At 36.9% G+C, this 25909-nt stretch overlaps 1 protein-coding gene across 23 annotated transcripts in view; it reads left to right on the top strand.

Annotated features, from left to right (window-relative positions):
• LOC138701967 (uncharacterized) overlaps window positions 1-25909 on the top strand; it is a 1800590-nt gene that overhangs the window by 1521394 nt on the left and 253287 nt on the right. For all 23 annotated transcript variants that reach the window (XR_011332758.1, XR_011332755.1, XR_011332753.1 and 20 more), the window contains one exon: window positions 11953-12003. The gene's annotated coding sequence lies outside the window, so the exon portion shown is untranslated. The remainder of the gene's footprint in view (window positions 1-11952; window positions 12004-25909) is intronic.

Genomic DNA, 25909 nt, shown 5'->3' with positions numbered 1-25909 from the left:
TTAACTGACATATTCAAATGAGTGAGCCGTTGGAACATGGGGCCTTAGCAGTCTTAACATTTTATTAGTGATTTTCACACCGTCTGTGGAGTATAGAGAGGTTAATTTAAAATTAATGTTAAGTTTAGTGAAAAGGGTAAAGAGTTAATAATTCACAATGGTTCTAAGTTTCAATTTTCTAAATCCTGTACCGTAGGGTTAAGATATCGATGTACAAACAAAAAATGCAGTTCATTTATTGTGTGTGATCGATAAAAAAAAAAGTGTTATTTTAAATAGCAAAATTGATCATATGCTAGGCCTACCTGATTTTAATGCAGCTATCACTGTAATATTTTAAGTTATTTATTTATTTTATGACAATTACTTCCGTGTGTACTATGCCCATCGGGGCGCAACTATGCCATGTCCATTCTGCTACCTGATTTCTTCGGGGTGCAACTATGCCATGTCCCTTCTGCTACCTGATTTCTTCGGGGCGCAGTTATGCCATGCCTAGGCCTCCCAATTGACCGCGGGGCGCAACTATGCCATACCGGGTATTACTACATAAAAAATGAAAAAAAAAAAATGATTCCACGTATACAAAGAATTTCTGAGGTAAAGCCTTGATTGTTGTACACTATTCAACATTCCATGCGTTCGGGGAATAGTTGCTCATTGTTAAAAGCTACGTTGTTGTACAGCTGCCACATGATCCATACAAAATAACAAGACAGCTTATCTTGATTTTGTTGTCAGTGTACTGCCTGAACATCCTTGACTATGTACCTTTGCACATAAGACAGAAAATCTGGTTTATGCTTGGGGGGGGGGGCACCGGTTCATTTCCAAGTGAATATTCGCCGACATCTTGATGATGTTTTTCCTGGACAGTGGATAGGTAGTGGTGGGCCTATTAATGAAGTGGCATCGCTTACCGGATCTTAATCTATTGGAATTCCTTTTGTGGTAACATCTGAGTACATGGTACTCCAGTGGATGATGTGGAAACTTGCAATAACGTATTATTAAGCACGTGTAACCATTCTCCAACTGATTGGAATGTTTTATTTAATTAATTAATTAATTAATTTTATGTATTCGTCTGGTGGAGTTACGGCCTTCAGGCCTTCCCTTCTGTTCAATCAGAAGTAACTGCTACAAACCAGATGAAGCATAATATAATAAACTAAAAAGATATACATAAAAAGATTCAAATAAAGCGTTCAACCTAAACATTTAAGCTATTATACTAAGAAGTAATTAATATTATTCAGTAATTAGCTATATTAAGCGTTGTAATATGGATAGTAATTAATTATCGTGCAAGAACTCCAATTACAACCAGTCTCATAGTGAGCCCCAGAACAGTTTGGATTTGGGAAAAATAAATCTACGGAAAATGAAACATTGACAGTTTAACTGACAAAATTCTGGAGGCAGTTAATAAAAAATTACAAATTAGAGGGATTTTTTGTGATTTGTCCAAAAATATTTGACTGTATAAATCATAAAATGCTGCTAGGCAAATTAGATTAGACCTATTATGAAATTAAAGGCGTTGCACACCAATGCTTTCACTTATATCTCATAGATAGGAAACAGAAAGTCGAAATCACTAAAAGTACGAAATCTGCCTCGACATGGGGCACTATTAATCATGGAATTCCTCGAGGATCAGTATTAGGTCCTCTACTTTTTCTAGTGTCCATAAATGTTCTTGCCCCCCCCTAATCAAATATATAGGTCATCCCACATTATTTACAGATGAAACAAGTATAGTAATTACAGCCTGTAACTCCAACATATTCCAATCTTTAACAGAGGCAATTCTCCTCAAAATATGTAATTGGTTCTCATTCAGTAAATTAGTATTAAATTGTAACAAAACTAACACAATGCAATTTAAATCCTACCCAAATTCAACCTCGCAAATTTCTTGGCTTAGGCCTACAAATCGATAATGTGTTCAATTGGAAAAATCATATTAAAGAAATTACTTCAAAACTAAATTCAGCATGTTTTGATATTAGATCTATACAAGAGATAAAAACATACTTTGCATACTTCCACTCGGTAATGAGTTTTGGAATAATATTCTGGAGAAATCCTACAGATAGTAACAGTATATTCCTACTGCAAAAAATTGGAATTAGAATAATAGTAGTGCCAAATCTAGGGAATCGTGTAGGACCATTTAAAAAAAACTACAAATAATGCCCCTGACTTGTTAGTATATTTTATTCATTAATGAACTTCCTCGTATGTAATCGTGAAACCTTTGTAACTAATTCAACAGTTCATAGCATAAATACTCGTCAAAAAATGGCTTTCATACTCCATCATACTCTATCGTGCTACCAAGGAGGAGTATGTTATACGGCAGTAAATTTTTTTAATAGCCCCCCTATGGATATAAAAAATCAAACTCAAAACAAAAGATTACGTAGAACCAAATTAAAAAAAATATCTAATTTCTCACGCCTTCTATTCTGTAGGTGAATTTATGATATTCAACAACGCTTGTATTAAGTATTGATACTAAACCTTTGTGTTGTACTAATAGACTACGGTATATTGTAAAATTCTTCTGTATATATTTCAACTATACTCTAGGCCTATTGTGACTATAATTAAGACTTTATAGTACTATTAGGATTTTTTCGTTTGACATGTTCCAAATTCTAGCTGTGAAGCGATGTGCGAATACCACGGAATGAAATAAATAGGCTACAATTCAGTTTTTAAACAATTACCAGCTTCATGTCCAACGAATGAATCGTAATAGATTTTCAAAAGCCATGCCTCAATACCGTCCCCAGGGGAAGAGATCTTTGTGCCGTCCGAAAAAAGATGGACCGAGAATGACTCACTGAGACCGTAACAGGCCATGGGCCTTATACTTGTTTGGATGATGATGATGATGATGATAAGCCTAGTAATTACCCACAAATAATAAAATTGATAAAGAAAGGAGATAAAAGTGTGATTAAACAAATTCTAGTCCGTTATAAATTTAATGATCGTGAGATCTTTCAGTGTTTAATAGAAGAATTTTCAATTCTTTCTTAATGATGTTGTTGGATCTTGTACGACAGTCAATACAGCATCGTGTCCACGCCTATATTGAATGGGACAGATCGCTTTTCGAACATCTACTCTGAGAGATACTCTATAAGGAAAGGGCTCTCGCTCTGTAATGCTTCGGTTGGAGACATATATTAGGCTGTATGTATAATTTTTTTATTCGATGTGAAATACATAAGCTGAAAGACGATTTGATTCTATAGCCTGAATTTTGTTTTATCGACTTCCGAGACTAACTGAGAATCTCCTCTCATTAGCAACTTTGAAACGGAATTTCCTTTCAGAATCAAACTTCCCAGTTTATTCTCCTTCCCTTTATCCAAAACAGAATGAGATAGTGAACATTTTTACTAGAATTTTAAACCCTCTAATGCTACGAAAGAAAAATATAACTGTGATATTCTTGTCAAGTTTTGTGTTTAAATATACTGAGTGATTTAGTCTCTATGCACCCATAGCGTTAAACATCCAGTAATGATGATATTTGTCGTGTGAAAAGCGGCTGAGATAGTGAATTTTGCCTACATTCTATAGAAATGGGGAGACATTTTGCTTAAAAATTCCAGAAAATTTGGTTTTGGAATGTGTGACAGTTTACATCATTGACAAGGCATGGGACGACATTTTTTGCTGTTTGTATCCTCTCTCTTTGCATTTCAAGACTAAACTGCTACAGTTTCTTATCCAAAAAGAGGGTAAAGTGGTAACATTGCTGAACCCCCTCCCTCGTCCCTAGCCCAGCCCCTTCTGTGCGAACCTTAGTGCTGTCAGCCGGTGCGGGTTTGGAAATGCACCTAGCTTGAGAGAAAAGGCTGGTTCACAATAAACCGGGAACGGAGACGATAACGAGAACGGGAATATTGTTAAAATAAATGTATTTAAATGTGAACATTCGAAATTAACGTGCACCAGCCTTCAGTGCAATAGATGTTGAATGGTCACAAATGTAACATTGTAAAATTTCTTTGTTCGGAATAAATTTCTAACATTTAAAGGACAAAACTAAAATTATTTCTATCATTTATCATAATACACTTACTTACTTACTTATTTACGGCTTTTAAGGAACGCAGAGGTTCATTGCTGCCCTCACATAAGCCCGCCCTCGGTCTCTATCCTGAGCAAGATCAATCCAGTCTCTAGCATCATATCCCACCATTTTTATAGGACTATTATCCTCCCATCTCCTTCTCGGCCTCCCCAAAGGTCTTTCTTCCTCCGGCCTCCCAACTAACACTCTTGAAGTAAAAGAATTTGAATTAATCGGACTTCTGGTTGGAGCACGAGGTACCGCTACTCTCTTCATGAAAGATGTGTTTAAGAGGCTTGGAATACATACATCTATTATTCCGGTTGTAACCTTAGCTGCATTGAAAGGATCAATTGCTCTCCTGAAGCATCACATATATTCGAAATGAAACTATATTCATTAGCATTCTTTACTTTTTGTAACACTTACCTCTCCAAAACTAGGTATATTTCCACTAATCTCAAAATGTATTTGCAGCTATGTACTTATAGGAGTTTCATTGTTAAGACAAAATCAATGGTTCAATTGAACTTGTAAACATTTATATGGTTTAGTGCTCTTTGTCCCTTGTGGCAGCTCACGAATAGTGAGAAGATTTCTAAATTAAATTATTTCTGTGGCTGCATTTCTGGATTCACTCATATGTGCGAATGACCTGCCTATCTCAAACGTCTGGATTTAATGTTCCTAATTATGTCAGATGAAGAATACAATGCGTACATTTCTGTTTTGTGTAATTTTCTCCATTCTCCTGTAACTTCATCCCTCTTAGCCCCAAATATTTTCCTAAGCACCTTATTCCCCAATACCTTTAACCTCTGTTCCTCTCTCAAAGTGAGAGTCCAAGTTTCACAATTATACAGAACAACCGGTAATATTAGTGTTTTATGAATTCCAACTTTCAGCTTTTATGAGAGCAGACTGGATGACAAAAGCTTTTCAACCGAAGAATAACAAGCACAATCAAAATTGTATTAAACTTTTTTGTTTGAAATATCTCAAAAAGTAACTTCTGGAATTAATGACATTACTCACGGTTCAACCGGTATATTTGGGTATTTTATCACAGTCTAGTATATATAACTTACAGTCACGAAGCTTAATACGTAGTAAATATGCAAACATTAGATAGTTGCTCACCACTAGGATCGCTAATATCGCCTCATTACAGGCAATGCAAAATAGTACCGTCACAGTCTATTGTTTCTAGCACCCTCAAAGCTCAAGCTTCGTGACTGTATATAGTAGACTGTGATTTTATTATAATTGTCATAAAATAAATTTTTATTATTTCAGTTAAACGCAGGGGTACGGAAATTAATCAAGCTAAATTGACTGGAGATATGAAGTACCGTCAAGAGGGGATCTTAAAGGGTAAAAGTTGCACTCATTTCTCAGAAGAATGTATTAAGATCTGTATTAATTTTACGGACGTCTTAAGATCTCCTCACTTATTAGTTTATTACGTGACGCAAGAACCTCGTTATTTGTTTGATATGGAAATAGCTTGTAGACCTAGCAAAGTGGCAGACGATTTGGGCACCCCTCCGGTAACAAAATGCCGGACGTCTCCTCAACTGTGGCAGGTCAGGCGCTGGCTGTAACCTTGGAGAGGTCACCGCCTCATTTTATTATGGACGAATCGTGCGTTCTCGCTGATTGAATCGTATTGTTTGAACGGGGACTCTACGCGGTTGCTACCGGCGTACAAGATCGTGTCTCGAGTCTTTTGTGAGTTTTGTTTATTGCCGCTTGCTTCAAGTGATCCCAGTCTTATTAACTCGATCACTTTCAAGCGTTAGATTTACATGCTTTAGCTCTGTACAGCCGCGGCTACAAATCCGGAATAGGGCGAGCGGTTTAGGTAGAAAAATTGTAATAATGAATACCTTTGAATAAAGAACTCATTGGTCTCATATAATAGACATATTGCATGCTTTTTTCATTTAAAAAAAGATTAAATTCCATATCCAGATGCGCCCGTACACTGTTCTGGTAAAGAAGACTGAAAATAAATTAGTTAAATTCTGAAAATGAACTGTTAATAAGATCGTGTTGAAACTTTCCCTCAAACTACGCACATAGTTCGATCAGTACAGCAGATAGAGATTACTTTTTTTTTTTTTTTTTGTGCCTTTAAGTTGCTGTTATTCGCCGAAACTATGAGTATGACTCATAGATATCGCTAGTGCCGAGAACCGTACAGTACTTAGTTCGTTAAAAACTATCCAGAATGCAAAACAGACTTTTTTTTAGTTGGTTATTTTACGACACTTTATCAACTGCTATAGTTATGTAAGATCTGAATCAGACGAATGTGATACTGCTAGCGAGATGAGTCCAAGGTCCAGCGCCGAAAGTTACCCAGCATTTGCTGTTAATGGATTGAAGGAAAATCTCAACCAGATAACTTGTGCCAACCAGGATTTAAACCCGGGCCCGCTAGTTTCACGATCAGATGTGCTAACCGTTACTCCACAGCGGTGAACACCACAGACGTTGGGTATACATGCACTCGTGATGACTGGATGATGATGATGATGATGATGATGATTAATTTAATTGTTGGAATGTCACAGAAGCTAAGAAAACCCCTATGCTGCTTGGACCACAAGCTTGTCCAACACAGTTATAAATTCAGCATGGATCGACCTGTATTCTTCTACTACTACTACTACTACTACTACTACTACTACTACTACTACCACCACCACCACCACTATTACCACCACCACTACCATTACCATTATCACAACTGCTGCTACTGCTATTACTACAACTCCTAATATTACTACTACTGTCACAACTAACACTACCACCACCACATTACTACCACTAGTCTACTATCATTACTACTGCCATCACCACTGCAACTATTATTGCTACTTCTATCATTACTACCACCCTGCTACCAGACCTACTACTATTACTACTACTAGGCCTACTACTACTACTACTATCATTACTACTATTACTACCACCACTGCTACCAGACTTCCTATAATTCCTGCTGCTGCTGCTGCTACTACTACTACTACTATTACTACTATTACTACCACCACTGCTACCAGACTTCCTATAACTCCTGCTGCTGCTGCTACTACTACTACTATCATTACTACTATTACTACCACCACTGCTACCAGACTTCCTATAACTCCTGCTGCTGCTACTACTACTACTACTACTACTACTACTACTATTACTACCACCACTGCTACCAGACTTCCTATAACTCCTGCTGCTGCTGCTACTACTACTACTGCTACTATCATTACCACTATTACTACCACCACTGCTACCAGACTTCCTATAACTCCTGCTGCTGCTGCTACTACTACTACTACTACTACTACTATCATTACTACTATTACTACCACCACTGCTACCAGACTTCCTATAACTCCTGCTGCTACTACTACTACTACTACTACTACTACTACTACCACCACCATTACTACTATTACTACCACCACTGCTACCAGACTTCCTATAACTCCTGCTGTTGCTGCTGCTGCTACTACTACTACTACTACTACTACTACTACCATTACTACTATTACTACCACTACCACCACTGCTACCAGACTTCCTATAACTCCTGCTGCTGCTGCTACTACTACTACTACTACTACTACTACTACTACTACTACTACCACCACCACCATCACCATCACAACTGCTGCTACTGCTACCATCATCACAACTGCTGCTACTACTACAACATTAAAACTATTACTACTATCAACACCATCACAACTGCTGCAATTAGACCCTACTACTAGCAACACTATCACAGCTGCTACTACTACTATTACTACTACTACTACTACTACTACTATTATTATGGCGTGAGTTAGCATCGCGCTACAAGCTGAAAAGTCGCGTGTTCGATTCTCGGGAGACTTAGGTTTTCTTCATTCCTGTAGTTCTCCCAGCCGCACTAAAGTATTGCACTGGGGCTCACTCTCTTAAGAGAAATAAGCAAAGGCGGCAAGCATGTAAGACTGAACATCCCTACTGCTATTAATGCTACCACCACCACCATCACCACCTCGACTCGCCAGGCTTCGAACTTAGACCTTAGGCATGGAAAGGTTTTCGGCTAACGATGCTCCAGCTTTAAAGAGATGCAGCATCTCTTGTACGTCAGAAATCTGATTTTGTGGAAGTACCTCCTGCCTTGTTCTCTTTGATATCAAAGTTCAGCCCGGCTGTGTACAGGACCTCAACAGCTCCGTGATAATAGCTCCGTGATAACGACGCTTTGTGGCATGCTCCGTATTAATAACCGGTGGAGAACAGACGCATCCAGAGCCAGGCTTGGCTGTTACCGCAGTGCGACCGGGTAGATGTCCCCTGCTCGCCTCGTGATAAGGGTGAAGACTGCAGGGTGCAAGATTTACTGGCAGAATGACCCTACTAACCCTCTTAGAAGCAGACACCGCGGGGGACGAACTTTCTTGTGGTTTTGCAGTGACAAGGGGGATGATATGTGTGTTGGGGATGGATGCTACAGTCATTGTTGTTAGCAACCCTCCCCCTTGTTCCTTCTTGTGGACCAGAGTCTTTTCCAAATCGCACTGTAATTGACCCATTCGTTTCGTCTTGGGAATGTGTAGCGTATAGGGAGCGTCAAAGGCGTACACAGTTATTCTTTACCTTGACACATAATAATTGAGGTTGGTATATTGAATGAATGTTTATGAAGTTCAAATGATTTTCGCCCGGTGGTAGTAACAGAGAAAAATAAGGATTTATAAAGAAAGACGAAGCATATTTAATTTATATTCACGTAAATATAAAACCAAAAGATCAGACAACCTAAATATAATTACAGTAGTAACTTCTGTCCAAGGCTTTATAACAAGATAATAGCTAAATTTCCAAACATACAATTTGCTAATGCTCCTTATTTTGAAAAATCGATTAAAAATTGCTGTTTAGGGAGAAAATCTGAAGTTCAGTTATATTGATATCTGTGTTTTTTCTTCTTCTATTTTTTTTTACTCTGTTTTGTAATAAAATGTCTTAACATTATTTGGAATACCCCCTGAGCACGAGTATGTAACTTACTCTTTCTGGGGGTGCTAGAGTGTTTTTATATACTTACGGTTTTTAAGGAACCCCCAGGTTCATTACCGCCCTCACATACGCTCGCCATCGGTCCCTATCCTGAGCAAGATTAATCCAGTTTCTATCATCATATCTCACTTCCCTCAGATCCATTTTTATATTATCCTCCCATCTACGTCTCGGCCTCCCCAAAGCTCTTTTTTCCTCCGGCCTCCAACTAACACTCTATATGCATTTCTGGATTCGCCCATACGTGCTACATGCCCTGCTCATCTCAAACGTCTGGATTTAATGTTCCTAATTATGTTAGGTGAAGAACACAATGCGTGCAGTTCTGCGTTGTGTAACTTTCTCCATTCTCCTGTAACTTCATCCCTCTTAGTCCCAAATATTTTCCTAAGAACCTTATTCTCAAACACTCTTAATGTCTGTTTCTCTCTCAAAGTGAGAGTCCAAGTTTCACAAACATACAGAACAACCGGTAATATAACTTAGGCCTACTGTTTTATAAATTCTAACTTTCAGATTTTTTGACAGCAGACTAGGTGATAAAAGCTTCTCAACCGAATAATAACAGGCATTCCCCACATTTATTCTGCGTTTAATTCCTTCCCGAGTGTCATATTTGTTACTGTTGCTCCAAGATATTTGAATTTTTCCACCTCTTCAAAGGATAAATCTCCAATTTTTATATTTCCATTTCGTACAATATTCTGGTCACGAGACATAATCATATACTTTGTCTTTTCGGGATTTACTTCCAAACCTATCGCTTTACTTGCTTGAGAATGTGTAGCGTATAGGGGGCGTCAAAGGCGTGCACAGTTATTCTTTACCTTGACATATAATTGAAGTTAGTATAATGAATGAATGTTTATGAAGTTCAAATGGATGTTCACCCGGTGGTAGTAACAGAGAAAAGGACTTATAAAGAAAGATGAGGCATATTTAATTTATATTGACATAAATATAAAACCAAAAGATTATTATTATTATTATTATTATTATTATTATTATTATTATTATTATTATTAAGCTTATTATTATTATACTGACAGAAAAACTAAAGCAAATGTAGAGCATGAATATAAACAAAACAAGTCAACGACAGCAAATAGAGAACGAACAAGAGAATATACAGTAAAAAGTTATTAGAGAGATGTCATACTACTATACAGAGTGCAAGTAATGTAACTGTGCAGATTTTAACATATTCCTTGGGTAGAATACAACAAAAGTCTAATGCCAGATTAATCCCAAATGAATACCCTTCTCATAAAAATTATTTTCAATATTTATTTAAAATGAGCCGGTTTCTCTCACATTTTGTTGACTGCCAGAATATTTTAGATCAAATATAGGACTACACTTTTGTACGAGTTCTTCTTATATAAATATCGATAAATGATTCTCTGTTTTAATCTGTCCACGAACTAAACTGAAATGCACTGAATGGAAGTCAGCTGTATATTAATGCTCTAACTCTGACGTCCCTTCAGCCTGTGTTTTGTATCCGTACTACGCAACGTAAAACATTTCCACGCTCGATTCAGAGGAAATGTATACACTATTTCCTCGGCAGTCACATTTGATCTAACTTATAAAGTAAAAAGAGACTGTATTTACCTGATCCTGGCGAATGTTGTGTGTATTGTCCAGTGCATGCCGAACCGGCAACATTGTAGTACACCGCGCAGTAGTTCAGAACATTCTCTAGCTGACTGAGGTTTAGTTTAATATCGATTTAATTAATTTTTTTTTATTTTAGTTGGTTATTTAACGACGCTGTATCAACTACTATTTAGCGTCGATGAGATTGGTGATAGCGAGATGATAGGCCTATTTGGCGAGGTGAGGCCGAGGATTTGCCATAGATTACCTTGCATTCACATTACGGTTGGGGAAAACCTCGGAAAAAAACCAACCAGGTAATCAGCCCAAGCGGGGGTCGAACCCGCGCCCGAACGGAACTTCAGACCGGCAGGCAAGCGGCTTAACCGACTGAGCCACGCCGGTGGCCTACCGATTTAATATTGGCTCAAAAATACCAATTGTGGGTTTAATGTAGCCTATACTCTAGTAATCGTAATAGTAGGATCTAGTATGAAACCGTAGATAAACGTAAATTTTGTGTAGGGCCTTTTTATTAATAAATTGGGATTGGCTTAGTAGGGCCTAATATGTAACACGAAATGACAACGAAATACTGAAAGAAATTAATTTCACGTATAATAACGACAATGAAGGGCATCTCTAGACAAAGTCCTTATGAAAGCTTGTATTTTTATTTGATATTCAAAATAGTAATTAGATAATGAAGATTTGCACCGTATTACATTATTAGGCCTATGGAAATTGTGAGCATGTGGATAATTTTAAAATTATGTTCCAAGTTAGGCTTTATTTTCTAAATTTGTTGTAAGCTGTAACATATCAAATTACTTTAATGGTACTCTTTAAATGCAGATTATTCACAAATGATAAGGTGATAATAAAGGGTAGTGGAGTAATGGTGAAAAAACGAAACCGAAGTAGGCTACTCTGTAAAAGTGTTGCCCAAGGTCACAATTCCACCACGTTGCAGATTCTTCCCGGGATCGAATCTTCATCCTCTTCTTCGAGAGTCATCAACGTATTAAATATTGTAGTAACATAAACTGGAAAAGCGACTAGTACTACCAACATTACTGCCAAAGTTTTTATGGTTAAATTGTAGTTCCATTTTATAGCGCTTATAAAAGGAATGGTTCAATACACTTTCTCTTTCTTTTTTACAGGTAAATGGAGATATCGATGAGTTTGATACGTAAACTTCGACTACCGAGATGGTGAGTATATTTACAAACTTTTTTATATGAAATTTCTTATAATAATAGTGTCAGTGTTTCACGTTTATACTTATAGATTTTATACTTGATTGTAGCAAACTACTTTGTTTTATGGTTAGGCCTACTGTTTTATTAGAGCTATTCCTATACTTGCAAATGTTAACAGGCATTATTTTAATAGGTCTGTCTTCTGTATACTTCAGATGATTGTTGGAAGAATTTTTCTAGGGATTTTGATTTGTGTAGAGAAAATCAAAACTCGAATGGGATTTTTGACTATTACACGATTGGAAGAAAGTATATAAAGATTATAAGAAATAAAGTACTCTAATACAATACAATATTATAATTATAAATTATTGTTTTTTTATATATTATTCGTTTATTATTTTCTTGTGCTAAGGCTGTGGACGATTGCAACAAGTAATGTCGTTAATTTCAGAAGGTTATTCTTTGATATATTTCAAACAAAGAATTTTAAATGCTACAGTTTTGCTCGTTTTGTGCTTCCTTTTCGAGACAAAAATTGTTTTATGCAATCCTAGCGTAAAAACACTCCTGTTATGACGCTATAAATCGTGCACAATTAGTCTCATTCTATCACTGATGCCAAAAAAGTTTACCTAGCGACTAGTATTCCATGACGTCATCACCGCCTTCACAACACAATTTATACAACGTAGCTATAAGAAAAAAAAGTCAAAACAGCAACAAAATAACATTGTATTAGAAACGGTTGCTTAGCAACCATGCAATATATTACGTTATATTCAGTTCTCATGTCTCCACTACATCATAACATTACATTTTGTAAATTTATAATAGTTTCTTTTTTAAATATTTTAATGCTAGAATAGCATAAACCGTTGTATGTAACACATGTAGGCCTATAGCCTAATCTTCATTATAGACACAAGTGAAAATTAGTGCTATCGCATACGCTCAAGCACTAAATACAATATTCTGGTTACATAAATAATTACTATTAGTCTATATAAACATTTCATAGCGTGTTTTGGAAAAGTTATTGATTTAATTCCCAAAATGCTCAGTCAGTTTAAGAAAGCAGTGTATTATGATAATATATTATTGAAAGAATTTTAGGCTTGTCCTTTAAATGAGCAGAAATTTTATCCAAAGAAATTTAACATTGTAAAATTCCTTTGCAGGACGAAAAGTTACATGTTCAGGTCAAATTTCTGCAAATTTAAAGGACAAACCTAAAATTCTTTCAGTTATTTATTATCATAATAGCCTACACTGCTCTCTTAAATTGACTGAGCATTTTGGGAATTAAATCAAAGAGTTTCTCAAAACACGCTATGAAATGTTTCACATAAAGCAGTCTTTATTTTAAAAAGGAAGCAAAAACCCGCAAAAATTGTATTTAACTTTTTTTTAAATATCTCAAAGAATAACCCCCTGAAATTAATGACATTACACAGATAACTCATCGCTATGTGTAAAATCGGCAGCACTTTGAAGAGAACAACCGCAAGGATCGCCACCCGTCCGCCGTAAACGAACACGAGATGGCAGTACAGTCGCTAATGCAATTCAAATGGGAATTATGACGTGACTCCTTATGTAACAACTAGATGGCAGCGTAGTAAACTTGACAAAAGTTGTTAACGTCAAAGCCTATAAGGCCGACCTATCTGGTTACATACAATGATCTAGGACATTACTTACGATTCATTATGTATACCGGAACCAACGGTTCCACTGCCACTTTTATGGGAGTATCTGTAAACTTGTAATCCTGTGAATATAGAATTAGATCTTTTGTGTACTTCGGATTTTTAGGCTCGTTTAGCATAGGCTGAAACATACGTTCTTTAATGCACCTCGTTTTAGGCAATATTATCGCTCGAGAGTTACTCGTGTTGGATACATTTTGGGCTTTTTACATAAAATTATTGCAGTCTATCCTATTCGAGCCTAAAAATCCGAGGTCTAGCTCATCACAGTGCTTGCATAGAAGGCCTGCATTAAGAAAGTGTGAATATCAGGTTCGTTGAGATAACATGATTGACACGTGACGTCACCACCTCAAATCTTGGTCTTGGCAGTGGTATCGGAAGATAAGCTGTTATCGTATGAACCCATCCTCTGAAATAGGTCAGGATATTTGAGTTTCCTGCGGAAGGATTAAGATACACTTCATATCTGATGAAGAGAGCGTTCAGATCATGTCTGCATCCGCAATAGGCTTATAGGCCTATAGTTCTCTGTCTGAAGACAGGCTTCGTAATTAGGCAACTTATAATCGTCATATTGCGACCACAGAATATACGTAAGACGATTCACTATTCAGTGTAGTCAGATGAGGCTGAAAGTTTGATTTTTTCTTTTCATTGTCTTCCAATTTCTTATTTTCTTTCCATTTCTAGGTTTCTTTCATTTATAAGCATAGGCCTACTTGAATGTTCTTTCAATTTATAATTTCCTTCCATTTTACTTCAAGTTTCATCTATTCCTTTTATTTGTCTTTCATTTTATCTTTTTCTTTCATTTATAGATATAGCACAGTCTAGTATATACAGTCACGGAGCTTGAGTTGTGAGGGTGCTAGGAACAATAGACTGTCCCGGTAGTATTTCACGTTGTCTGTAATGAGGCGATATTAGCGATCCTAGTGGTTAGAAACTATCAATGGATGCATATTTACTACGTATTGAGCTTCGTGACTGTATATACTATACTGTGTATATGGCCTACCCTACTTTCATTTTCTTTTTATATAATTTCCTTCTATTTTCCTTGAAGTTTTATCGTTTCCTCTTGTTGTCTTTAATTTAATATTTTATTTCCATTACTGACTTTCTTTCGTTTATTTCCATTTATAATTATCTTCAATTTCTGCTTTCGTTTTCTTTCCATTTTTTATTTCCTTTCGTTTTCCTTCAAGTTTTACCTTTTTATTTCTTTGTTGTTCAATTTCCTATTTTTTTTTTTTTTTTTTTTTTTTTCATTTTATTTCCAGTACTAACGTCCTTTCAGTTTTTCCAGTTTCTAACTTTCTCTTAATTTTTTCTTTAATTTACTTTCTCATTTTCCCTTTTTTCAGTTTAGTTATATTTTAATTTATTCTTTAATTTTCTTTCCTTTTGGCATCAATTTTTATATTTTCTTCCATTTCCATTTATAGTTCTTTTAATTTTCTTTTCATGTTCTTTTAGCTTTCATTGTTCTTCTCTGCATCCTTATCTTCCATCTTACCTTTTTCTCTTTTTTACGATTTTCTTTCTTCGGAATATGTATTAGGCTATATGTCTTTCTCGTGTTAAATTCTATCGTACCTGTTAACATGTTTCGGCCTGTTATGGGCCTTCTTCAGAACTCTTGAGTTCTGAGTTTGAAGAAGGCCCATAACAGACCGAAACATCTTAACCAGGTACGTTATAATTTAACACGAGAAAGATATATTATAATACATATTCCGAAGTGATATAATGGTCAAAGTTGTGTAATCAAGATGTATATTTTCTTTCTATTTTCTACTACGTCTTCTCTCATCGCAGGACATCTCGTTCACACCACACACATACATAACATAAGCGGTAACCGAACCCACGCTACTCCCTACATCACTGTCGGCTATAGCTTCACCTTTCAAAGATAATGGAAACAAATGAATGCGAGATTGGTGAAGTAAGGACGAACTTCTTCTCTCATTCGACACGAAGATGAACGATGGACGACATATGGTCGAGGGAACGGACCGTAACTCCGTGCACACGCGCCCTTCTTTTCGGTGATGTGCGGCTCAGGGAAGATGAAGTGGAAGAAAAATGGTTTCTATCCCTGGAAAGCGCTGACAGTGCACACCCTTCTCGTAATTTAAACCAGAACAGTTGACTGTGAGGGGTGGTCGTGTGTACCCATTTGTCTGTAACTCGACTCGCGTTATTGGGCGATGTGTGCACATCACATACGACGCCGCGTAGTGTTCCCACTTTCTTTCCATTTTTCCTCTTTCTGAATGAACTTCTCAACTCTCTCTTCCTCCCTCTTAAAAGAAATTTGCTGTCTAAAATCAGAAAAAAAAAATCCTCTAAGAAACAAAGAAAAATGACTGATTATTTTTGTTAAATTAAAGTGTCATGATATTTTGTAAAACTTGCTTGGATTATTTACTGATTAATATTTATTACAATGAAAATAGCATCTGTCCATTCTTATTATTAGGCTTGTTGAACACCTGTCAGGTTGCGCAACTTCGGCTTAACCCATGACATAGGCCTACAGTATAGTAAATATTGTAGCTATGCTGTTGAAAATTGACAATTAATATGTAATTATTATTATTATTATTATTATTATTATTATTATTATTATTATTATTATTATTATTATTGTTGTTGTTGTTAGTATTCAGTTTTTCCTTCAAGTAATCTCTCTTTTTATTTCTAAGTGTACGACTTGCTTCCCGTCTTTCATTGAAATAATTATCTCCATTCTCCACGGTTGGATCCTGTAAGAATTTCAGTTTTGCCTGTTTCCTTCTATCTACTACACTGGAACAATCTTCATCAAACCATGGTTTCTTTTTCTTATAGTTTCATGATAACCTATGCTCTGCTCAGCTGCAATTTTGATATTATCTCGGATATTGTCCCATACGCTGTTAACATCTAACTCTTCCTCAGCTTCGTCAGCAGTTGCTAACGCAGCAAACCTATTTGAAATTTTAACCTGATAACGTTGCTTAGTTTCCTCGTCCTTTAATTTCAGAATATTGAATCTACTAATATTAGCTTGTTGCTCTACTCGCTTGGCTACTGATAATCTTTCTCTTAATTCTCCAATTACCAAATAATGGTCAGAATTACAGTCTGCCCCCCTGAAAGTTCGAATGTCTACTATACTAGTGTGCCTTCTTTTATCTATCAAGATGTGATCTATCTGGTTATGTGTCATTCCGTCTGGAGAAGTCCACGTATATTTATGTATATCCTTATGGGGGAATGTTGTACTCTTGACAATTAAATTTTTTGATGTGGCAAAGTTGACTAACCTAACTCCATTGTCATTACTACTTACGTATAGGCTCTCTTTTCCAATTGTTGGTTTAAAAATATCCTCCCGTCCTACTTTAGCATTGAAATCCCCCAATAAAACTTTCATGTGATATCTAGGTAACTGATCAAAAGTGTGTTCCAATTCCTCATCTATTTTTATCATTATTATTATTATTATTATTATTATTATTATTATTATTATTATTATTATTATTATTATCAGTTATCACTATCATTATTGCTGTCTCTGTTTTTCTTTCTTTTTTTTTTGTATTAGCTCGATGAGAGCTCTATAGTTCTTTTGACCCTGTTGACCCTCCATAGGACTTTAATTTAATTTATATTATTGTATTTTCTGAATAGCAATTCTTCAAATTTCTTTGGACTAATTAGATTGTTCCAGTGCATGGGACCGGTACCCACCCAGCATCGTGATGCCCTTGGGGAGCTACGATAGGTAGCGAAATCCGTTTGCGGATGCCAGCTATAACGGCTGGGGGGATTATCGTGCTAACCACACGATACCTCCATTCTGGTTGGATGATTGTTAACCTCTGCTTCGGCATGTGGGCGTGAGGTCAGCAGCCGGCTGGTCGGTCTAGGCCCTTCTAGGCTGTAGCGCCTAGGATTATTAAAATTAGATTGTTGCTCTACAGTTAAACTCTACATTACTGAGCTATTAAATGAATCTAAAACAGAAAATGATTGCCTAATTTTGGACTTACCAAGTTTTTCCCCTGTGCTTTTCAAATATAACTCGGTCATCGTCGAGATTTGATCTCGGATCTAGGTCGTTGCAAAGCCATCTCTGCCAACTGAGTTACCAAGGCGTCATCTATGTGTCTGTGTGTCTGCCTTTATGTGTTTCGACACCCACACGCGTGATGCGTATGATCTGATGTGAAAGTAACTTAGGTCTATTTCTTATTTACCGCGGCTGTATGGCGTGTTGCATAAGGTCGCTCGTGCGGTCCTTCTCATTGTGTAGCTGTCACAACACAGACCGCCATGTGCCAGCTGTCAATACTTGACAAGGGTCGGTCAAGCGGTCACTTTTCGCCACCTAATTGTTCTGCACAATGGCGCAATTACTGGTCCAACCCAAACAAGACTAACCGTACAAAACGATCCTCCTCAAAAGTCTCCTCGAGTGATGGAAGGAGGTTAAAGACCAGCCAACATTCCAAGATAACCCACAACAAACCTATTTTAGCGACAATTTTATCAGTAAACATAATAAATCAGGATTTGAACGTGTAACAGACACTGGAAAATATGGAAATACAGAGGAAAACCACTAAAATATTGTGTTTATATTATACACGCTATTACTTACTTCAATGACTTTTAAGGAACCCGGAGGTTCATTGCTGCTGTCACATGAGCCCGGCATCGGTCCCTTCCATCATATCCCACCTCCCTCAAATCCATTTTAATATTATCCTCCCATCTACGTCTCGGCCTCCTCAAAGGTTCTTTCCCCTCAGATCTTCCAATTAACATTTTATATGCATTTTTGGATTCACCCATACGTGCTACATAGCCTTTCCATCTCAAACGTCTGGATTTAATGTTCCTAATATTATGTTAGATGAAGAATACAATGCGTGCAGTCCTGCGTTGTGTAAGTTTCTCCATTCTCTTGTAATTTCATCTCTCTTAGCCCCAAATATTTTCCTAAGCACCTTATTCTCAGATACAATCTCTCACAAAGTGAGAATCCAAGTTTCACAACAACCGGTAATATAACTGTTTTATAAATTCAGCTTTTTTGAGAGCTGACTGGATGACAAAAGCTTCTCAACCGAATAATAATGGGCATTTCCTATATTTATTCTACGTTTAATTTCCTCTTGAGTGTCATTTATATTTGTTACTGTTTCTCCATGGTATTTTAATTTTCCACATTTTCAAAGGATAAATGTAGTCTATACGCTATTGTTATTATTATTAACTTATTATTATGTCCAGAATTTACAAATAATCCTATTGATCTTGAAGTATACTCCACACAATATAGACTATGGTGTGGTACCAAAGATCAAAGATGGTTGGCACTTCAGTGCTATCAGTCTTGAACTTAAAACACTAATGTTACTAAATAAATTTTCATGACTTAAAAGAGTGATCTGATGAAAACATAACTTCACACACCACTCTTTATGTAAAGGAATAAGCTAGTAGGTTAATTATATTTCCGCAATATTTTATGTTATATTATAATCAAGATATAGTCTAAAAAGCCACCGGCGTGACTCAGTCAGTTAAGGCGCTTGTCTGCCGGTCTGAAGTTGCGCTCAGGCGCGAGTTCGATCCCCGCGTGGGCTAATTACCTGGTTGGTTTTTTCCGAGGTTTTTCCCAATCGTAAGGTGAATATCATATAATCTGTGGCGAATCCTCGGCCTCATCTCGCCAGATACCATCTCGCTATCACCAATCTCACCGACGTTAAATAACCTCGTAGTTGATACAGATTCGTTAAATAACCAACTAAAAAAATAGTCTAAAATATACACAAAATATGAGATCTGAATAAAATTGGTAAATTTAGTTTAACCCGAATCTGCCTAGCGGTACCGTATGGTACCACAGGTACATATAGTAGGCCTACTTTCCAGTCGCTGTGTTGGCAACAATGATTATTTTTACAATTTCTCACTGTTTAGTTTACTCACTGACATTCCAGTCCTTGTTAGGAAAATAATATTTTGAAGTTATTTGGCTTTGAACAAATGTTGAAGAAATTACAAAAATTCGCCATATGTCAGAAAACCAGGCAGATTAGGGTTAAAGTAGCTTGCCTCGTCTGATTAATAGGCTATCTCAAATTGTGCCAACCTAATAGTTACAAAATTACTAACTATCGTGATACCTGTAACATTCGTGTATTCCAGGAAGTGTTGCCAGTAGTGAAGTGAACTTAGCAGCTAGAAAATCCCTGAATTTAAGCAGGTGATCAAGTAATTGGGGGGGGGGGGGAATGTTTAAGTTGCAACGTAGTACTACTTCACGTGACATTGTACTGATTAGTTTATATGTTAGGGTTTTAGTTAAAAAGAATAAATTAAATTAAACACAATATAATGTGATCAGGGGTTTAAACTTACCATAGGTTATTTTGACCTGGAACAGCTTGAAATATAAAATGTTTGTTTTAATCGACTGAAAAACCGTATCCATGTTTTGCGATAACTAGAGAGCCTATCCCTAATAATGAGCATTATGAAACCTATTTATTTGTTTATATTGGTTCTTTTATATTGTTACATATTTATTGTTGTTGTTGATGATGTATACCAGTCCTGTGCATAAAGGGGAAGGAAAAGGAAAGGAGATACCCCGCCCATGTCCTTTTTGCTTCACCAATTTAGAAACGAACACACAGTAAAGCATTGTGCATCAGTGGTGGATTTTAGGCGACTAGCGAGAACCGAAAGCTATGGTGCATGACTTAGATAATCCGTTACTCAGCAATGCTTGCCTTCAGGTCTACTCGTTTCGGTCCGATACACAACTGTTTCTGTCGGAAAAGGTGAATTGGGGAGTTAAGGAGTAGTCTGTAGTGACTCAATCGAGTTATTTACGCCTAGGTCTGATGTATACTTTTTCATGATCCGTTGCAGTCATAGATTATCAAGGGCTTCCACTGGGAGGGAAGTAAAATGTTGTTCCCGTATTGTAGGTTCACTGCACGTAAACGAACTCTCTCTGATAGGGCCCGAAGCATTTCTCGCAGTGAAAAAATACTGCGCTTGAAAACGTTCTTAAATGAAATATAATATAAATTTAGCTTCCCTTATGAAAAGGTTGCCAGATTTGACAAAGCGTATTACATATAATTTGGAAACACATCTAAAAGGTAAAATGATATACATTTGAAACGGTTAGGGAATCGAATATGCAAAATATCAAAAAAATTTACACCTAAGTAGCGTTTATGCTCATTTACAGTTAAGAAACGGGGGGGGGGGGGAATACCATCAGATAGGTTAGAATGATTTGAATGCCATATACCGCGAGAAAAATAATAGTACGGATTGATTGGCATTGATATCTAAACCAATCAACAGCCATCGGTTAAGATAACTTTAAATTTCCATTATCACTCCCATACAAATGATTTCTCAATATTTGAACCGATCCTTTGAGGGCACTAATGGCTATTTCCTTCACAATGCCGTGTGTTAGGCGCAGGTTTTTACATTCGTTGGCAAAGAAGGAGGGTATGGTACCTCGTGCTACCACCATCAGACCTATCACATCAATGTGGGACAGACTATATTTATCTTTATAGAACGGGATTGTTGGTTCATAGATCCGTTTCTTTTCACTGTCCACCACATGCGGTTGATCTGCATGTGTCTCAAATCTGATGGTGGGATCGAGAATGTATGCCGAGTTGTTCTTAATGGCAATGGTATCAATTCGCCGAACACTTCCTTGTGTGGCTAGTCCCTGAACCTCTTGATAGGTTGTAAACCCTAATTCCTTCAGCGCCTCGGCCAGCATAGAACGGACAGCATGGTGACGGATGTTGCGAAGGGCCTCACTATAGGGGCAGAAGCCAAGGATATGGGGAAGAGTTTCAATCTCGCTGAGACACAGCCTACAGCGGGTACCATCCCTACTTCTACCCGGTACAGCTCGGACCGGAGCAACATAGCCTACCATTTTAAGGGCGTCTATCCATTCCGAGAGGGTTAGACCTCTGTGATTTCTTATCCAGCTGTTTGCTGGGGGGAACTCTTTGTTAAGAATCACTCCTTTACCCTTTTGTTGCAATGTACACCAATTTTCAAATTCTTTGTCTCTTAAAGCGTGTCTAACTTTTCGAGAGTCCACAAAATTTTCACGATTATTTAAAAAAGAATTAGCAGGAGTTAATTTAAGCCTCTTTAAACATGTTTTACTCTCCTCAATACTCTACTACTACTACTACTACTACTACTACTACTACTACTACTACTACTACTACTACTACTACTGCTGCTAGTTTATTATTGTGGATCAAGTTGCAACGTGTGGCAACCCAAATTCGTTCGAGGGTTTTCCCTCTTGCGTAGAGGCTGTGTGTATTCAGCGGTGACCTTGAACCGTGATTATCATAAGCGTAGGGAATACCTAGCGTGTTACGAATCCCAAGAACATGTTCAGTAGGAAAGATACTGAACGCAATGTACAATGATGATGATGATGATGATGATAATAATAATAATAATAATAATAATAATAATAATAATAACTTATCCATCTTTTACGGACTGTGGTAATAAACTATTAACTCATTAAGCTCACGGGACATGACTCTACTTTTTTTTAAGAAAACAAATACGCGTCGTTGTTGAACACTTTCATGGGAAGTAACGATGCAGGGTAATCAAAGTTTTCTCCAGTTGCACATTATTATAGAAATTAAAAAGTAGTAATAGTAATCATAGTTCAATAACTGCAATATATCGATAGCTGAGAACCAGACTGTTCTAAGTCCAACTTTTTATCAAAAGAAATCTGTGTTTTATTTTGTTGCAGTTCTTGTCTGCATATATGAATCGAACAAAATCGTAAATATTCTTCTCCATAAGGTTGCTATAAAGCTATTCCAAATTGTTTCATGAAGTTTTGAATGTCAGGAGCTTAACCCTTTGAAGCGCAGTGGTTACAGTACATAACCAGCTTTTAAATTTGAGTTTCCTGCCTACTTACAGTGTGATTTTTATTTCGAAACTACTGCGCTGCGTTCACTGATCCCTAGTGACTGTAGAAGAATTTTATTTTCCCTATTTTTGTTTTGCTCCACTAAGATGGCCGATGTTGTTGTGTATAGTTGGGATGTGGAAGACTCGCTACGTGTTTTTATTTCAGTTGTATGCTAAAAATCACAGTTACGTAAGTTTCTATTTAGTGTTATTTGTCTTTCGGTCTTTTAGAACACATTTCAGTAATAAAATTGTAATTCCTTCGACATATTTGCCGTCAATATAGAAATAATGTGGTGGTTTCAAAACCTAACCACTACGCAAACTGGGTAGTTATTCTTACCATATCCAACAAAATGTTCCATTTTTGTGTCAGCTTATTCATCATAGCTACAAGGAAGAAATAGTTGGTGACAATCACAAAGTGTTTCTGACAACTTTTTCACAAGTTTGAATCTGGTGATCTCTAAGGGAGCAAAATATGTATGAATGTAGTACAGTTAGACATGGGCATATTGGTTTACCACACGACGAAAGAAGAGACCGCGACATGAAACGTGGTGAGAGTGATAGTCGTACGTCATATGCCGGAGTGTCCTGGTTCAAGTGGAAGGATAGAAGGTCCATTCTTTTCCTTTCTAATTACCACGCAACACATGTGAAGTGGCACTATGCCTTAATGAACCAGAAACTGTTTCCTTTTGTATGATTCACAATAATAATAATAATAATAATAATAATAATAATAATAATAATCATAATCATAATCATCATCATCATCATCATCATCAATAGCTATCAGGGTTCAGGCCATTTGGCCTGTTCCGTCTCAGGTGAAAAGCTGGTCTCTCCATCGCTTCTTCGGGCGTCCACGATCTCGGTATCCAAGGGGTCTGTAATTTAATAATCTCCTGGGTAGTCTATCATTTGGCATCCGTAATAATAATAATAATAATAATAATAATAATAATGGCTTTATTTAACCTGGCAGAGTTAAGGCCTTAAGGCCTTCTCTTACACTCATTCAGGATTAAAACTTGCTTACACAGTTGAACATAAAACTTGATCAGAATTAAGTAATTACATACTGATACATAATGAGATCAAAAGAGGTAGTTACATAAAATTTTCCTCATAAAATAAAAATAAACATAGTGAAATACATATTAATTTGTTAGAATCAAATGCGAATCACATAAAAACAGAAGCCGATAATTCAATAAAAAAAATAAAAATGTACACAGTAAAAATAAAAATAAAGACATTAATATACTGTACATATTAGTATTAGATTACAATTAAGTAGGATTTACATAATTAAACCAGAAACCGACAATTGAATAAAATGTACACAACAAATAGATTAATAATAAAAAACAACCCAGTGGGATACATATTGGCATTAAGTGATAAATAAACACGATTTAGATAACAAAAAAAAAAAATAAAAATAAATAGGCTATAGTGGAACATAATAAGTCTGAAGACATTGTGTTCTGCAGTATTGCATAGTGGTTTTACCATGAAACCACCCATTTTCTGTGTAAAAAATGGAAGTTTTTAAGATTTTTAAAATTTGAGGCACTTCTCTTAGACAAATAAAGGTTTAATTTCATTGCAAACACAATTTTTTATTTCCTTCCCAAATGCGTGCATCAAAGGGTTAAAAGAGCTCTCCTGGAAAAAAAAAATAGTAAAATGGACTTGGAACAGCCTGGTTCTGTGCCATCGATATGTCTTCGAGAGCCGCATGTGGCCTGCGGGCCGCATAATATGCAGCCCTGCCTCTGGCTTAAAGCAAAATAATCGAGTAACATTTTCTGTCTCCTGTTCCTGGAATTACCAGGCAAATGTTTTGAAATGAGAACGGACTTTCCAAGTCCACACAAGCTGCAGTAAGCCACAGGCCTAGAAACCCAGCAGCATCCTCTCTGTGTGACAGAAATATAGATCCTGCCAAGCAAGCAACGAAATGTCCTCATAGGCGTTGCGTTCCTTCGCATTCGGTTGCCATGGAAACGCATGTAGTTGGTGCAGAGATACGAAATAATGGCGAGGAGCGTGGTGGCGAGGGGACTCACCTGCACTTGAAAACCAGACACAACACATCCTAAGGTTCGCAGCCTTGGCCATGTCAAAGACCTCTCTCTGAATTATCAACATTTCGTACCAGCCAGCCAGCCAGCCAGCCAGCCGCTTGCTAGCTTGCTCTGTCGACGTGGCCGTCTGTTAGGAAGCGCGCCACCAGACATCTCTGCGATCGATGCGGTCCCGGCCGGGGTGATACCATCCGTCGTAGTACTTCGTGCTCCTCATTTATTTGATAGTTATGCCCAGACCTCGGCTAGCGTAGTCAGTCTCTCGAATTACGTTCCCAACTTAATTAGTCTATATTACTAAATCTTCTGTTTCAACTATCTCTTGATGATTTGCTATTGCTCCCACTCTTCTTTTCATCATATCCTTCTGCTCGTAAAGGCTGGTTAACAATAAACCGGAAACGAGAACGAGAATGGAAAAATTGTTAACATGTATACTTACTTACTTACTTGCTGGCTTTTAAGGAACCCGGAGGTTCATTGCCGCCCTCACATAAGCCCGCCATTGGTCCCTATCCTGAGCAAGATTAATCCAGTCTCTAACATCTTATCCCACCTCTCTCAAATCCATTTTAATATTATCTTCCCATCTACGTCTCGGCCTCCCTAAAGGTCTTTTTCTCTACGGCCTCAAAACTAACACACTATATGCATTTCTGGATTAGCCCATACGTGCTACATGCCCTGCCCATCTCAAACGTCTGGATTTAATGTTCCTAATTATGTCAGGTGAAGAATACAATGCGTGCAGTTCTGTGTTGTGCAACTTTCTCCATTCTCCTGTAACTTCATCCCTCTTAGCCCCAAATATTTTCCTAAGCACCTCATTCTCAAACACCCTCTCTCAAAGTTCCTCTCTCAAAGTGAGAGTCCAAGTTTCATAACCATAAAGAACAACCGGTAATATAACTGTTTTATAAATTCTAACTTTCAGATTTTTTGACAGCAGACTGGATGATAAAAGCTTGTCAACCGAATAATAACAGGCATTTCCCATATTTATTCTGTGTTTAATTTCCTCCCGAGTATAATTTATATTTGTTACTGTTGCTCCAAGATATTTGAACTTCTTCACCTCTTCAAATG

This window comes from Periplaneta americana, chromosome 6 (assembly GCF_040183065.1).
Source record: "Periplaneta americana isolate PAMFEO1 chromosome 6, P.americana_PAMFEO1_priV1, whole genome shotgun sequence".
Lineage (NCBI taxonomy): Eukaryota > Metazoa > Arthropoda > Insecta > Blattodea > Blattidae > Periplaneta > Periplaneta americana.
Note: the sequence above shows the minus strand (reverse complement) of the source record. Positions and strands in the feature narration are given on the sequence as shown.